The sequence below is a fragment of the Trachypithecus francoisi genome, unplaced genomic scaffold, assembly GCF_009764315.1.
Source record: "Trachypithecus francoisi isolate TF-2019V2 unplaced genomic scaffold, Tfra_2.0 Lachesis_group6, whole genome shotgun sequence".
Taxonomy (NCBI): domain Eukaryota; kingdom Metazoa; phylum Chordata; class Mammalia; order Primates; family Cercopithecidae; genus Trachypithecus; species Trachypithecus francoisi.
The window spans coordinates 108,209,499-108,224,685 of NW_022681471.1; the positions used below are offsets into that span (position 1 = coordinate 108,209,499).

The 15,187-nt window shown below is 35.8% G+C and overlaps 1 protein-coding gene and 1 pseudogene across 1 annotated transcript in view; both read right to left on the reverse strand.

Annotated features, from left to right (window-relative positions):
* Positions 1-15,187, reverse strand: part of IL1RAPL1 (interleukin 1 receptor accessory protein like 1) — a 708,593-nt gene that overhangs the window by 211,671 nt on the left and 481,735 nt on the right.
* On the reverse strand, positions 1,952-2,067 carry LOC117078705 (annotated as a pseudogene).

Below are 15,187 nucleotides of genomic sequence, written 5' to 3' on the forward strand. Positions count from 1 at the left end.
TTATTCTTCTGATAGCTTGACAAGTGTTTAATCATCCTTACACCATGCAGAGCCAGAAATAATTATTTGATTTACATGAAGTCTATAAGTGATATTAGATAACAAATAATTCTCAGTGGGAGTAAAATAGGGTAGGTCTTTTAGTAGCTAAATATTCTAGGTTGTCACACAAAAGGCTGTCCTTTGCTGAAACAATACCACAAAAGTTAATTTTAGTAAATCAAATTCCAAGCTGGTTATTTGAATAGAAAAGGAAGTCATTGAAATGGATTCAGGTAATTAAATGTTGGGTGAGTATATGCCTACATCAGTTTTCCATGTCAGGTAGGCCATTTATTTTTAGATGACATGAACTCAAGTACCTGTTTATTAGGAATGATGACAAATAAATAATGAAGCAAGTGCCTCTGAGAAACACCTACTCGAGTGAGGTAGTAACAGTATTGAAATTATTTTATGTATTTTTGACTGATAATTAAATTAACTTTCATGAGTCCCATCATTTTACTTACCAGTCATTTAACTTGCACAGAATGTTTTGGACATGTTAAGCCAATCTACCTGGAATTACCTGATTTTAGTTAACTTATCAATCTATTCTACTATGTCACAAAACACACACTTTGATTTAGACAAGGTATCTCTCTCTTTACAGAGTCTCATTTTATAAACTCCAACCTTACAGGGAATAGATTAATGATGTTAAGGAAAAATATATTGAACACATTGATAGCTTTGATTATGTCTTTTAACTCATATGTTTGAGACCATAGGGTAAAGCTAGCTGCTTGGTTTTCAGTTATTTTACTTACATAGGATAAAAGAATAAGTGGCTCAATTTTAGAGTGATTAATTTTATTAACTCTCCTCTGTACCATTTCTAAACCAACTGGAGGAAAAATTGCAATTAAGGTAGAATATCTGGGGATGTAAAATATACTCTCAGATGTGAAAGGACCATATCACCAAGGTTACTCAGGAAAGCATTGATTTAATATTCAAATAATACATGAATGCTCATCTTTCATTCAAGTATTCTCAAAGGAATTAGCACTATTGAAGGAGAATCTTACCTATTTAAGGAAGTGGATTTGATGACTTCCCTCAGTTAACTTTCTAATGTTTATCAATTCTTTTTTTTTTTTTTTTTTTTGAGACAGTCTCCCCTTGTCCCCCCGACTGGAGTGCAGTGGCGCGATCTCGGCTCACTGCAACCTCCACCTCCTGGGTTCAAGGGATTCTCCTGCCTCAGCCTCCTGAGTAGCTGGGACTACAGGTGCACACCACCATGCTCGACTAATTTTTGCATTTTTAGTAGAGACGGGGTTTCACCATGTTGGCCAGGATGGTCTCTATCTCCCGACCTTGTGATCCACCTGCCTTGGCCTCCCAAAGTGCTGGGATTACAGGCGTGAGCCCGTGCGCCCGGCCTATCAAGTCTTAATCTGCATTATTTTTGATATCTAAATCCAGCAGTGTTTATTTACAACAAAAGTACATTAAAAATTTTTACATCTGTGGGACCTAATATATATATATATATGACAGATAGACACAGATATAGGTAGTTGCATTTTTTCGTGTTTTTTTGAGAACAAGCGCTCACTCTGTTGTCCAGGCTGGAGTACAGCTGTGTGATCATAGCTCACTACAACCTGAAACTCCTGGGTTTAAGTGATCCACCTGCCTCAGCCTCCCAAGTAGATAGGAATACAGGTGTGAACCACCATACCCAGCTAATTAAAAAATAATTTGGTAGAAATGGGTCTCACTATGTTACCCAGGCTAGTCTCAAACTCCTGGCCTCAAGTGATCTTCCCACCTCGGTCTCCCAAAACACTGGGATTACAGGTTTGGGCCACCACACAGAGCGTCCATTTTTCCATATTTTTGAAGTTACATGCCTAAAAGTAAAATCACTTGTTAGAACGCTTAATTTTTATTTTAGAACATGTATTTATGTTATTATAAAATATATGTTCTTCCTCAGGTATTATGGTACATTGTCTTTTAAATGGATAAGAACAGATACTACACTTGATCTTAGCCAAAAGGCCAAGAAGCCATTAAATTGTCTTTTAAAGGATAACTACCATATTCAGTAGTAAATTTATACATATAGTTGTTTTCCACATTGTTTTTGCAGGAACATCAGAAATTCAGTAATGATAAGCATTTATTTATTTTGGCTAGTATATGATAATTTATTTAATGGCTGTCTCCACTGTAGACTGAACATTTTAGAAGGAATTATACCTAATTTATTTACAGCTGTATCAATATTTTGTGACCACATAGTAGGCTTTTAGTCCATACTTGTTGAAATATTAACTCGGATCTAGATTTAGATTATCACTTGCTCTGATATAATCCACATATTCAGGTTCTATTTCATATGTGTATATATATGTATATATGTGTGTATATGTATATTTCAGAACAAAGCAAGCATTTGACTTTTTAATACAAAAATAACAAGAGTCTAGAGTTGAGGAGATCAACTACTTTAACTCTTCATGCATAGCTTTTAGCAAACATTGGATTTCTGCTGATTCAAAGTTATTGTTTGAGAACCAATTCTCAATTTACAGATGATGCTTAGTAACCTATTCTGGATCAGCTTTTCTTTTTTTCAATGAGATACCTGAGATAAATGGCAGGCACATATGTTTCGTTCCATGGCTATAACTACACCAGCTAGACTGTGGCTCTAATTCTATCACTCTTCCTCATGAAAAATAGCATTTATCAGATTGTAAAAATCTTAGGGTAATGTAATAATAGAATATATCTAAGTAGATTCTAATTGGTTAAAAACTAAGTTGTTCACAAAAATGAACTTTAATTATTTTTACCAAATTAGAAATGCCTCATCATTACACTTGTAGGTGTATCAATACCTAAGGAGGGAAAGACCTACTGACCTAATGAAATACTGTGTATTCCTTTGAAAGTTCCAAAAATGTATCTTATATGAGGCTCATAATCTTTGTTTCCTAGTGTGGCCATTAATAAATATCTGTAATGACTAAAAATGATTTTTTTCTCAAAATTATACCATCGCTATTCATATTATAAATTTAACCTGAAAATTAAATATCTTTTGATATGCAACTCAATGTAAGTACTTACTCACAATTATTTGTTTCCTAAACATTGATTCTCGATATGTCAAGTGAAAAACAGCTATGAATACAAAGTCATGGACTATTTTCTGAAGAAAAAGTGGAAAATAGGACAGAGGATACACATATGAAGCATCTTATGTCTAATCAATTTACCATCTGCTTCTTAATGCTTCATGTTCTTATGTTACCCAGCTTTTCTTAAAATAGAAACAAAAGTTTTCTAAGAAGGAAAAGATAACTTCAAAGGGGAAGTGACACATCAAGGAGGCTCTTTGGGTAAGGAGATGGAGAACTGAGGTGTCACAAGGAAATAATGGAATGATTGCCTCCTCTGAGAAGATTCTGGATGTGCTCAGGAAGAAATGCAGTTACCAGAAAACTAAACCAAGCCACCAATGAAGGGCAGAAAAGAGAAAGTCCAACACTCCAGAGTTAAGAAGAGGGTCCATGTATCAGGAAATAAGGGACAGGATAGAAGCCTAGTGGCTTTGGAGATTAGAAGATTCCACACACCCCCACATAAAAGAGTTAGAAGGTACACTCACTATTCCCGAATAGCTTTCAAGAGAGTGGAACATCATAAGGTCTCTGCCACCACATAGAAATTCCCAAATTAATATTAGCACATGATGTTTTCTGTTAACCACAACACTTCCTAAACATTGTATTGAATGGTTTTAACAAAGAAAGTCTGGCTATCTGAGAGCTGCATAAAGTTTCAAACCAAGTGATTCCTTCTGATTGAAATTTTATTGGTGGTGGTGGTGCTGATGTCTTGTTTTGTTTGTTTTCTTTTATCATGGACATTTACAACACAAAAGATTGTATATAGTAGCATGATTTGGAAGCTTCAGTGAGAGCATTTTAATTTTTAAAATTACTGAACTTTTCAACATAAAAATTGCTTATTTAACTCATACTTCATTTCAAAGGGAGTTTATATAATTTATGTGAAAGGAATACATTTAGGCCAATCATTATTCAAACAGCTTAAGAATATTAGAATAAATGGTTTCTTTTGTCTATATAATGTTTATATAATGTCTCAGTTCCATACTACACTTTAAAAATGGTGACAAAAATTTAAAGCCAATATATTTCACTGGCAGCTTAAGTTGTACTTTGACCTGGCTAGGGAGTCAGTATAATGTTAACAGTAAGTTTAACAAGATCCCCTAAGGGATCCCACAGAATAGGCCCAAATCCTATTTCATGGCCTACAAGGCGACTCCTGGTCTGGGCTCCATCTCCCTTTACAATTTTATTGCAATGCTGCTTCTTGCATGCCCTCCAATTTAGCAACTCAAACTTTCGGTAATTTCCCATCAATTTATTCTCCCTTTCATTTCTTCCTAATTTTGCTCACTATATGTCCTTTGTTTAAATTCTCTTTCTATTCTTTCTTTAAATGATGAAGTCATCTTTATATTTTAGATTTTAACAAAAATATCAATTTGTCTCCAGACTTTTCTTAAATGACTCTGAAGGAAAATAGGCAGTATGGCCTGGGGGCCAAAAATCTAGGTTTTGAACCCTAGATCTTAAAATCTTAGCTCCACTAAGTTAAGTTAAAATCTTAGCTTCACTGCCAACTAGCCCCATGGGGCTTTGGATAAGATGCATTATATCTTATAGTCTAAAAGTATGGAAGTAATATCCATTCCCTCTCACTCTGTTAGTACGTTTAAAGCACTTAAAGGAGAATGTGACCCACAGTAATTACTCAGTTAAGATTAGCTGTGATAATTATTACTTCCCAAAGAAAAATTAATGGCATCATCAACTGTGTCTCCATATACTAATTGCATAGCTCTACTATTGTACATTTTATTGGATTAGAGTTCAACATGTTCACATCCAGCCTTCTTACTAGGTTTAAATTCTATTGTGTGTTTCCAGAAAGTTTTTGGGACCTGGAAAATGTTTGATGATCAAATGTGCTTTTCGAATGATCTGTCCATTATACTAGTTGCCATCGATGATTATCTTTTTATGGAAAAAAGGAAAAAGGATATCTTCATGAAGGTTGGAGGTATTCACCACATACTCTGGAATATACTTGGCATTATGAACAGTGAAACTAATGGCATGTAATCTACACATTCTGTTACAGTTGTTGTTTCTGGCTTTAGAAGCGTCCCAACAGCACATGACAGTAATGAAATCATGGAGGTAGTAGAGGCAAGAATTAGTCTTTAGTAATCATATCTTAATATGTTAAATTGTAAAATCTAACATTAAAATATCCATGAAATCTCTTAAGATTGGGGGAAAAAAACCAAGCTCTGTAGTACTTGCGTTTGAAATGGCCTAATTTGTTTTGTAAGTTGCCACATCTGCCAGTGAAGTCAAATGTGGAGATGAAGGCTTGCAGTAAGATAATTAGTCATAATTACTCTTATAAATGTCTCCTATATCATACAAAATAGCTTATAAAATATCATACAAAGTATCATACAAAATAGCTTACTCTTATAAATATCTCCTGTATCATACAAAATAGCTTATGAATTGATTTAATTTACTATTTTTTCTTAAAGCCACTTTTTCCTCTTTTTACAACTAGAAGTGATTAAGAAAGTATTTGGAAGACCAAGCATTTCTATACTTTTCATCCATTTAGTTCCAATTTCCAAAAGATAACCTAGACCTCAAGGGACAGATGGCTCTCCAAAAATCTTTTTACATGGAATTTGTGTTGAAATGAAGTCATTTCAGGATGACTCCATTGTAACTTCGTAGTCTTCCTAATGAGCTGGCACACTGCACAAGGGAGATAGCTGCTAGAAAGCTCAGGGTGTTCAATAAGAGCCCTCTTGATAAATAAATAAATATGCATTATTTATGCCACCATGGACACGCCAATGAAATAATGGTATTTTCAATTTTATTGGCAGAGTATTTGGAATTTACTTTTAATTGGCATGAAATATTATTGTTGTATAAAACATTTATATTCACCATAACAACATATTTATCATATCAGACTCACATCTAATTAAGGCTGTCTCAGCTTCGGAAATTCACAATGGAGTAAGAGCAAAGAGCGCATAGCCATCCAAACAGCCCAGTAGCCAGAGCATCAAGCTGTTCGAGTCCCTTCATCACCTCTCAATTCTGAAACAGCTACATAATTAAAGCCAATATTATGTGCTTGATTATCCAGTGAGTTCTATCCTGAATTACCTCAATTCAGTTCAGCCTTTGTGTGTGGAGTCTGATCATATGGCTATTTCAACCATTATTTATTGAGGGCCTATTATGTTTCACTTGCTGGCCTGGTGCTTTGGCTATATCACTGGAAAAGACCAGCCTAATAGTTTATTGTTGTTTTTTTAAATATAGGGTTTCATGATTAGTAAAGTATGAGCTTTCAGCTGGGTGCAGCAGCTCACGCCTGTAATTCCAGCATTTTGGAAGGCCAAGACTGGTAGATCACTTGAGGCCAGTAGTTCAAGACCAGTCTGGCCAACAGGGCAAAACCCCATCTCTATTACAAATACAAAAATTAGCCAGGCATGGTGGCACATGCCTGTAATGCCAGCTACTTGGGAGGCGGAGGCATGAGAATCACTTGAACTCAGGAGTCGGAGGTTGCAATGAGCTGAGATCGTGCCACTGCACTCCAGTCTAGGTTATGGAGTGAGAATTTGTCTCAAAAAAAAAAAATGAGCTTTTTCCTGGACTGTCTGCTACTAAATGTTTCACAAAGAGAGTCATCCAATATATTATCAAATATCTTATGAAACCTCAAAACACCCAGGAATATTTTTTGGTAATTCTTTGGCTTCTTTTCCTACAAGTTTTGAATTCCTTTACAGAAACTTGCTTCACACATGCGCAGAGAGAAAAATTCTTTTTATGGCAAAGAAATGACTCATTCAGAAAATTATTCATTAAATTATGCTTATTATCAAATTCTAGGTTCTTTCCTTATAATAAAATTATTTCCCTAAATGATACATTTTGCTAATGTATTAATATTTCAAAAGATTTCTCTGCACTTAGCAAAAAATTCTTAAAATTTATTATTATAATTTCTCAGCAAATTATTACAGTTTGAAGAATAGAAGCATTTTAACAGTATGCTATCTAGAAATTTACATATTGCTAGTTAATTCCACAAGTGCCAAAATATGCCACCATTATTAATATTTCTCTTATTTGGGGAACTCAGATTACAAAGAGAAAACGTGAATTAAGAAACATAAATTGTCTCTTGACAATTGTATTAATATGATGTAAAATAATAAGCTAGGAATTTTGATGTCTAAAAATAATGTTTATCTTAGCAATGACTGTGTATGTATAGAAAAAAATCATGAACAACATGGCAGTTTTAAGCACAGAGAACGAAAATAACTTGATAGTGACCATATGTATAGAAAAAAATCATGAAGAACATGGCAGTTTTACATGCGGAGAATGAAAATAACTTGATAGTGACCAAAACCTACATTGGTATGGTAGACAGCAGAGACTCGACTTTAAAGCACACATTTTAAATGAGGTATATATTCCTCATCAGCAGTATACTTTTATATATAGGAGTGAAGGCCAAAGCTCTTTAAAAATTAAAGAATAGGGCTGGGTATGTTGGCTCATGCCTGTAATCCCAGTACTTTGGGAGGCCGAGGTGGGTGGATCACCTGAGGTGAGGAGTTCGAGACCAGCCTGGCCAACATGGTGAAACCCCGTCTCTACTAAAAATACAAAAATTAGACGGGCGTGTTGGTGGATGCCTGTAATCCCAGCTACTTGGGAGGCTGAGACAGAAGAATCGCTTGAACCCAGGAGGCAGAGGTTGCAGTGAGCCAAGACTGACCCATTGCACTCCAGCCTGGGCAAGAAGAGCCAAACTCCATCACTCACACACACACCACACACACACACAATAAATAAAATTAAGGAACAAAGAGAAGGGTCATTTTTGCCCCTGCAAAGACTGGATAATTCTTGTCTTACCTTCCTGAATTTATTACTGTCATGTACTCTTGAGACACTTCTAAACATGCTTACTCTCAGATGTCACACACAGAATTCCCTTTATGATAATGATTTTCAGAAAATAAGATGACTTTCAGGGAATTGGACTTGGAGGAATTAATGTATTCCTAGCATTTAGCATTTGTGATATTTAATGATAGCACCCTATTTATCATGAGGAATTTTCTGCAGCCAAGAATCCATCACCAAATACTTACCCTATGCTGTTAAGGTTTTTAAAAGGAAATGGATTCAATATCATTCTCTATTTAGTCTCTTTCATATGAATGGTAGAGTCATGATGCTCTCGTCTTTAGCACTATTTAAGAGTTAGAATGACATCTCATGGTAATGCTAATGTGATAATTTCTGGCTTTCTTTTCCCACTAGAGATTTCCCTAATAACATCTATATTTTTATAGTTACTTTGATTTCTGGTCAATAATTTCAAATGTCATGCTAACTTTATTCTGTTGCATTGGTTTGCACCTCAATGACCATTGTATTCCCCATTTTCAATTTATTTCTATCACAAATTATTTCTTTCAAGGAATATTGTCAGATTTGAAAATTTTAAAAAACGAGTCATTTTTAATCACTGAATATGTTGAGGCAAAGCAGCTTTTATTTATTATATAATTGAAATTACTTACATGATTAAGCTTTGCTGAGTTGAAGAAATCTGCACTGGCCAATTCAATCAGCCTGACCAGAAATGGTGAAAAACTAAACAGTGAATCAATCACACATGTACTTTTTTCTAGCTTCTTAGTTCAACTATGATTTTATAAATGATAATTACCCAGCAAATATAAATATGAATCAAGGAATATTTTCTAAATGTTATAGTTAAAGAAGATCCTTAAGGTGTTCACTTTGAAAGTGGACCAAAATATAAAAACAATTGTAAATAGGGACAAAGGCTCAGAGGTATGCAGAGAGAATAATGGCAAATAATTCTATTCTAAGTTGCTATTTTCACATCCATTTACGCCTGGCCTTTGTAGTTCTTTTTCCTTCTAGAATGGATGCAAATTATTTAAAGGATCTTTGGACTTTTTTGCATCATACTTAACAACATTGTCACAAGGGGGAAAAGAAACAATAGCACTCCTCCAAAACATCATCCTGAGTTTCAACAGAAAACATACAAGAAGTGTTATTGCTTCCTTAAGCTAATACCCATACATTTTTTCTAATTAGTGAAGGTTATGCTCCGGTTCAGCTTATTGCAAACAAACTCAATTGTTGGAAAAATCAATAATGCTGAACAACAACAAAAAATACTAAGGCAGTGATAGGGCTGCTTGATGAGAGAATGTATGGAACGTCTGTGCTTGCAATGTTGTTCATTCTTTCATGTATTTGCAGTAATGAGAAAAGCTCTATTACCTTTCAGAAACAAGAACTTAAGCACTGGTTCCTTCCTCCTCAGTGTGCTATTGGTATGTGTGTGCTTGTAGGCAATCTGCTCCAATGGAAAATTAATGCTAACCTCATATAATAGCATGAAGGCAAGCTAGGTATTGCAAACAAAGTTAAAAAGAGAAAGACCTTGTGTGGGTGCAGTGGCTCATGCCTGTAATCCTAGCACTTTGGGAGGCCAAGACAGAAGGATCACGAGGTCAGGAGATAGAGACCATTCTGGCCAACATGGTGAAACCCCGTCTCTACTAAAAATACAAAAATTAGCTGGGCATGGTGGTGTGTGCCTGTAGTCCCAGCTACTCGGGAGGCTGAGGAGGAGAATCACTTGAACTAGGGAGTCGGAGGTTGCAGTGAGCTGAGATCGCGCCACTGCACTCCAGCCTGGTGACAGAGCGAGGCTCTGTCTCACAAAAATAAAAATGAAAAAGAGAAAGACCTTTCATCTCATCAATTGCTTTTCCTAAAGTAAATTACATTAGAAGGCAGCAGCATTATATTTGCCCATAGTTTAATATTGATTAAGAAGCTTTTACTTGTAAACTTGACCAAAAACATAATAATGATTGTAGTACTCGTTTATGACCCCAAACACATTACAAAGCATTGTGTGTATAGATATGATTTATATATAAATTTATTATATATAATTAATATAGAACTTTGTGATATATTAATTATATGTAAAATTTTAATTATAAGATTTTCATGTATAATTTAAACAAATAAACATGCATTTATGTTAATAGAAACACATATTAATATGTAATATGTAATAGTATGTAAACACATTATATATTAGTTTATATTATCTTCAATACTGTCACATTACATAAGTATTAATTATACATGCCATATATAAATGTATTTATAAAATTATGTATAAGTGCCATTTGTATACACTTTCAAGTGAAGGGATAGGATTCAGAGAGGTTAGCTGATTTGCTCAAGGTCACACAACTAAGAAAGGGCAGGGCTGGAACTAGAATGTAAATCTGAGGTTCTCTTACACTTTTAATCTTGCTCCATGCTACACCACTTTTCCTGTCAAATCCAGAAAAAGAGGAAAAATGCAGGTTGATTGCATATATTAGTAACCCAGCCTAAAGAGTCATATTTGAAGTGTGATAACAGTATTGACTATTAGTAATCATCAAAGAGCTAATAGTGTTCGTTTTTATTAAGATGACATCTGGTTGCAATGCTGGACCAACCCGTATGTTTCATTGGTTCAATTCATGATTTTGAGCCTTTTTTTCCCATTCTGTTTTATTTTATAGAAAGCTGTTGCATAGATAGTTGGATAGTTAAAGAGTTTTTTGTTTATGTGTTTGTTTTTAGTATCAGTTTTTTCCCCCCACTATTTCTTTGTATCAGAAAAGAGCAGATTGGTTTTAGGGTCATAGCCATGTTTTTTCTTCAGGTCCCTAAAGAATCTAATTCTGACCTTAGCTCCATTTACATCATGGCTTGGCCATGAATTATATTAGCTAATATGTTCTTTGTGAGTCTTGAGGTAAATGACCTGAAAAAAAAAATTCAATACTGATTCAAGTATACTCCTGTTTCATTTTCAGTAGTCAATACAAATTAATTTACCTGAGTTTTCATTATAATGTAGGTTTAAGAAACATCAAGTAGAACTGTCAGAGGCACTATCTTATCTTCTTAGCACTCATACATGGTTTTCCTCTTCCACAAATAATATGTACATAGCTTCTGTATGAGGGTAGCTTTCCTACCTGTTTCCTAATAATGCACAAGAACCTGGACATGAATATACAAAGCTGCTTTGTCTATCAGTCTCTTGGGAAAGAGAAAACGATTTCAGAATGATAAAAGGGAAGTTTTGTGAGATGGCTGAAATGCATCAATGCTGTGCTAGTTAAGAGATTGTATTTGGTCAATGAAGAGACATGAGGCTTTTCTTTCTTTTCTTTTCTTTTTTTTTTTTTTTAACGGAGTCTCTATCGCCCAGGCTAGAGTGCTGTGGCGTGATCTCAGCCTGCTGCAACCTTCACCTCTCAGGTTCAGGTGATTCTCCTGCCTAAGCCTCTCAAGTAGCTGGGATTACAGGCACATACCACCATGCCTGGCTAATTTTTGTATTTTTAGTACAGATGGGATTTCGCCATGTTGGCCAGGATGGTCTTGAACTCCTGACCTCAGGTGATCCGCCCACCTCAGCCTCCCAAAGTGAGGGATTACAGGTGTGAGCCACCGTGCCCAGCCAAGATATGAGGCTTTTGTCATTCAATCTTTGACTGCAGACTGTCCCAAGAATGTAAGAAGCTTTCAGAGTTGCTCCTAGTTAAAAACCCCTCATTTGTAAGATTCATATGCCAGACCTTAGGTCTCTGCTTTATTCTTGTAATAGCCGAAGGGAAAATAAATCTGTTGAAATAAACCTGCCAATCATTGTTTAAAGTGATGGGAATAAGTTCCACAAGCGTCAAAATATGCCACCATTATCCATTCCACAGATATGCCACAGCTGTGTGCTCACACAGTATGTCTGCTGGACTCACAATCCTAGTTGGATCTGTCCTTAATTTTCAAATTAAAATTTTAAAAACGATTGTTGACTCAAATATAACTAAGAAGAATCCTCTGTGGCTAGAAATGCAATTTTAATTTTAATTTTAAGTTTGGAAAACTATACAGATTCTAAAAGAATAAAGTAACACAAATTGTTTACAATTGCCGAATGTCATAAATTAAAACTAATATCTAATCTCTACATTCTTATTTCAAGCAAAACTGATATAATGGCAATGTAACACAGATACAAGACTAATGTTTAGAATATTTATATTTTTCTTCCTTTAGATTATTTTTGAATATTTCTTTTCCTTAAAAGAGTCACATAAATACTTGGGATTTAGGGTTGTCCTGCCATTACTCATCCAGAATAACAACAGAAATCTAGGTGCTTTCAATGTATAAGTCGTAAGTAAGGAACTAGAACAGAAATGAGAACAGTGTGTAGGCAAGAAATGTGGTTCACCTCACATCACGTTGGGAAGTAATGTATATACTGGAGTGATGGTTTTGAAGCTGAAAGAAATAACTTTTGAATGGTGTTATATGTCAATTCAATTTAGAAGAAATGTTTGTTGTGAGGAGGTGAGGGTCATATGCAAAATGTTGAGTTAGACTGTTCAACCTTGGAGTAGATTGGAAGGCAGACAGGAAGAGACGAGAGCTGGGGAAGGAGACTGGTTACAGCACTGTAGGGTAGTCTCAGCATAATGTAATGAGGGTGGCAGTGGAAATAGAAAGGCTAGTATAAGCTAAGAATAATTTATAGGATATAGGACGTGTAAGAAGAGAGAAGGAAAATGCTTTAGGATAACAAAAGTTTAAGCCTGAGTAACTAAGAGAATGATGGGATTGGAGATTGAATTAAGAGATTTCTGAAAGGACTTGAACTCTGAAGGAAAGATAACAAGTTTAGTTTTAGGCAAATTGAATTGGAAGGGGTAGTGGGACATCCAGTTGGATATTTTAATGAGGAAGCTAGAGATGAGGAACTAAAATTCTGGATGGCTGTCTGGGTCACAGAATCTGATTTAAGAGTAACTTCTACACAAGTGAAATATTAAGTTCTGAGATTATAGCTGATCTCCAAAGGAGAAAGTACTTACTATATCACATTAGACTTTAAATGTATGCAGAAAAATGGGACAGGAACCCTAATTTGACCCATGGTACTTCTTCTTGTTTTGTTTTTTTTTGTTTTGTTTTGTTTTTTTGAGACAGAGTTTCACTCTTGTTGCCCAGGCTGGAGTGCAATGGTGCAATCTTGGCTCACTGCAACCTGGAGTGCAATGGCGTGATCTCAGCTCACTGTAACCTCCACCTCCCAGGTTCAAGCGATTCTCCTGTCTCAGCCTCCCTAGTAGCTGGGATTACAGGTGCCCACCACCATGCCCAGCTAATTTTTTTGTATTTTTAGTAGAGATAGGATTTCACTATGTTGGCCAGGCTGCTCTGAAACTCCTGACCTCAGGCAATCCACCCACCTCAGCCTCCCAAAGTGCTGGGATTACAGGTGTGAGACACCGTACCCGGCTCCACCCATGGTACTTCTAAACTGACTAAAACTCTTTAGCTATACAACCGGTGAAGAGCAAGGTACTCTAAATTTGCAACATGTCACTTCTTAATCCTAGGATTTAAGAATGGTTGATACTTTGTGTATGCATGACCACAGAGCTATAAGTAGGTATTGTAAAAGCAAATACTTGTGTTATTTTGACAATTACACATGCAAATAAATACACTTCATATTTTTATGGCAACTCATGAATAATCATATTAAAAGAAGGAGGACATGTTATACAAATGTTTCCATGGTTACCGCTGGGTGAAAGAAAGAGGGTTATGACTTTGACAGTGAGAATCAATCTCAAGGATTGCCACAGCCAAATGGGAAAAACACCTAACGAAAAAAATACTTAGGAAACCATATATAAGGAAAAGTTTTCTTTTCCCCAAAATTATTATTGAAAAAAATTTCTGAACATTTTCAGTTATAATAAAATTATGATACATGTTAGCATCTTAAATGTATAATCTGTTATTCATTAGTTGGGCAGAATGACTAAGAATAACATTACCAACCTAATAATCCATTTAGAAGAGACAGCATAATATAGAAGAACTAAAAAGGAATCTAGAGTCAGACATGGGACTGAGCCGGGCACTTTATGTGCCCTTCAGCACATCAATTAACCTCTCAGAAATTTCCTTCTCGGGTCTATGAAGTGGGGAAATATTACCTAATTGGGTTTCTCTGATCTGTGAGGATGGAATGGGATAATGTGCAGGAACTGTCAATGTTCAAGTTGGCTGTTATTAGTCCCATGAGATTATCTGACCAAATACTTTGCTCTGTGGTACAATCCAAAACATTATCCCTAAAGCAAATACTAACATGAACCTCCTGGAGGATACAGTGGAGGGAGCTTTAGTGCATTCCTGGCAGGAAAATAATTTCTGTTTTTATCCCAGCACACAGAATGAAACAACTCTCCAAGACAGCCCTGTTCCAATTCCCCTGATTCTCCGCATTGGGAGCCAGACCTAGAGGAAAGTATTAATGGTAACAAAATGACAAGGCAGGGTGGTGGCTCACACTTGTAATCTCAGCACCTTGGGAAGCCGAGGCAGGCGGATCACTTAAGCCCAGGAGTTCGAGACCAGCCTGGGCAACACAGTGAAACCCCATGTCTACAAAAAATACAAAAAATTAGCTGCTAGCACTCGCCGTAGCCCAGCTACTCAGGAGACTGAGGTGGGAAGATTGCTTGTGCCCAGGAAATCGAGGCTGCAGTGAGCCAAGATCATACCACTACACTCCAGCCTGGGCAACAGAGTGAGACCCTGAATCAGAAAAAAAAAAGAAAAAAGAAATGAAATGAAATAAAATGACAAGTAGTCAGAAGATTGGCTTCCAGGGCCATTTTATACCACAGAGTGGGATTTTTTAGAATTACCTCAGGTTTTCCTGATGGCTTTAATCAAGCATTGTGGGACTTCTCTATGCTCTGCTGAGCTCCACAGAAGCCACTACTATGGGTAGGTTACTATCCCGGGTTAGCGAATCTATTTAATGTAGATAGAAATCTTGTGTAGGAAGGTGA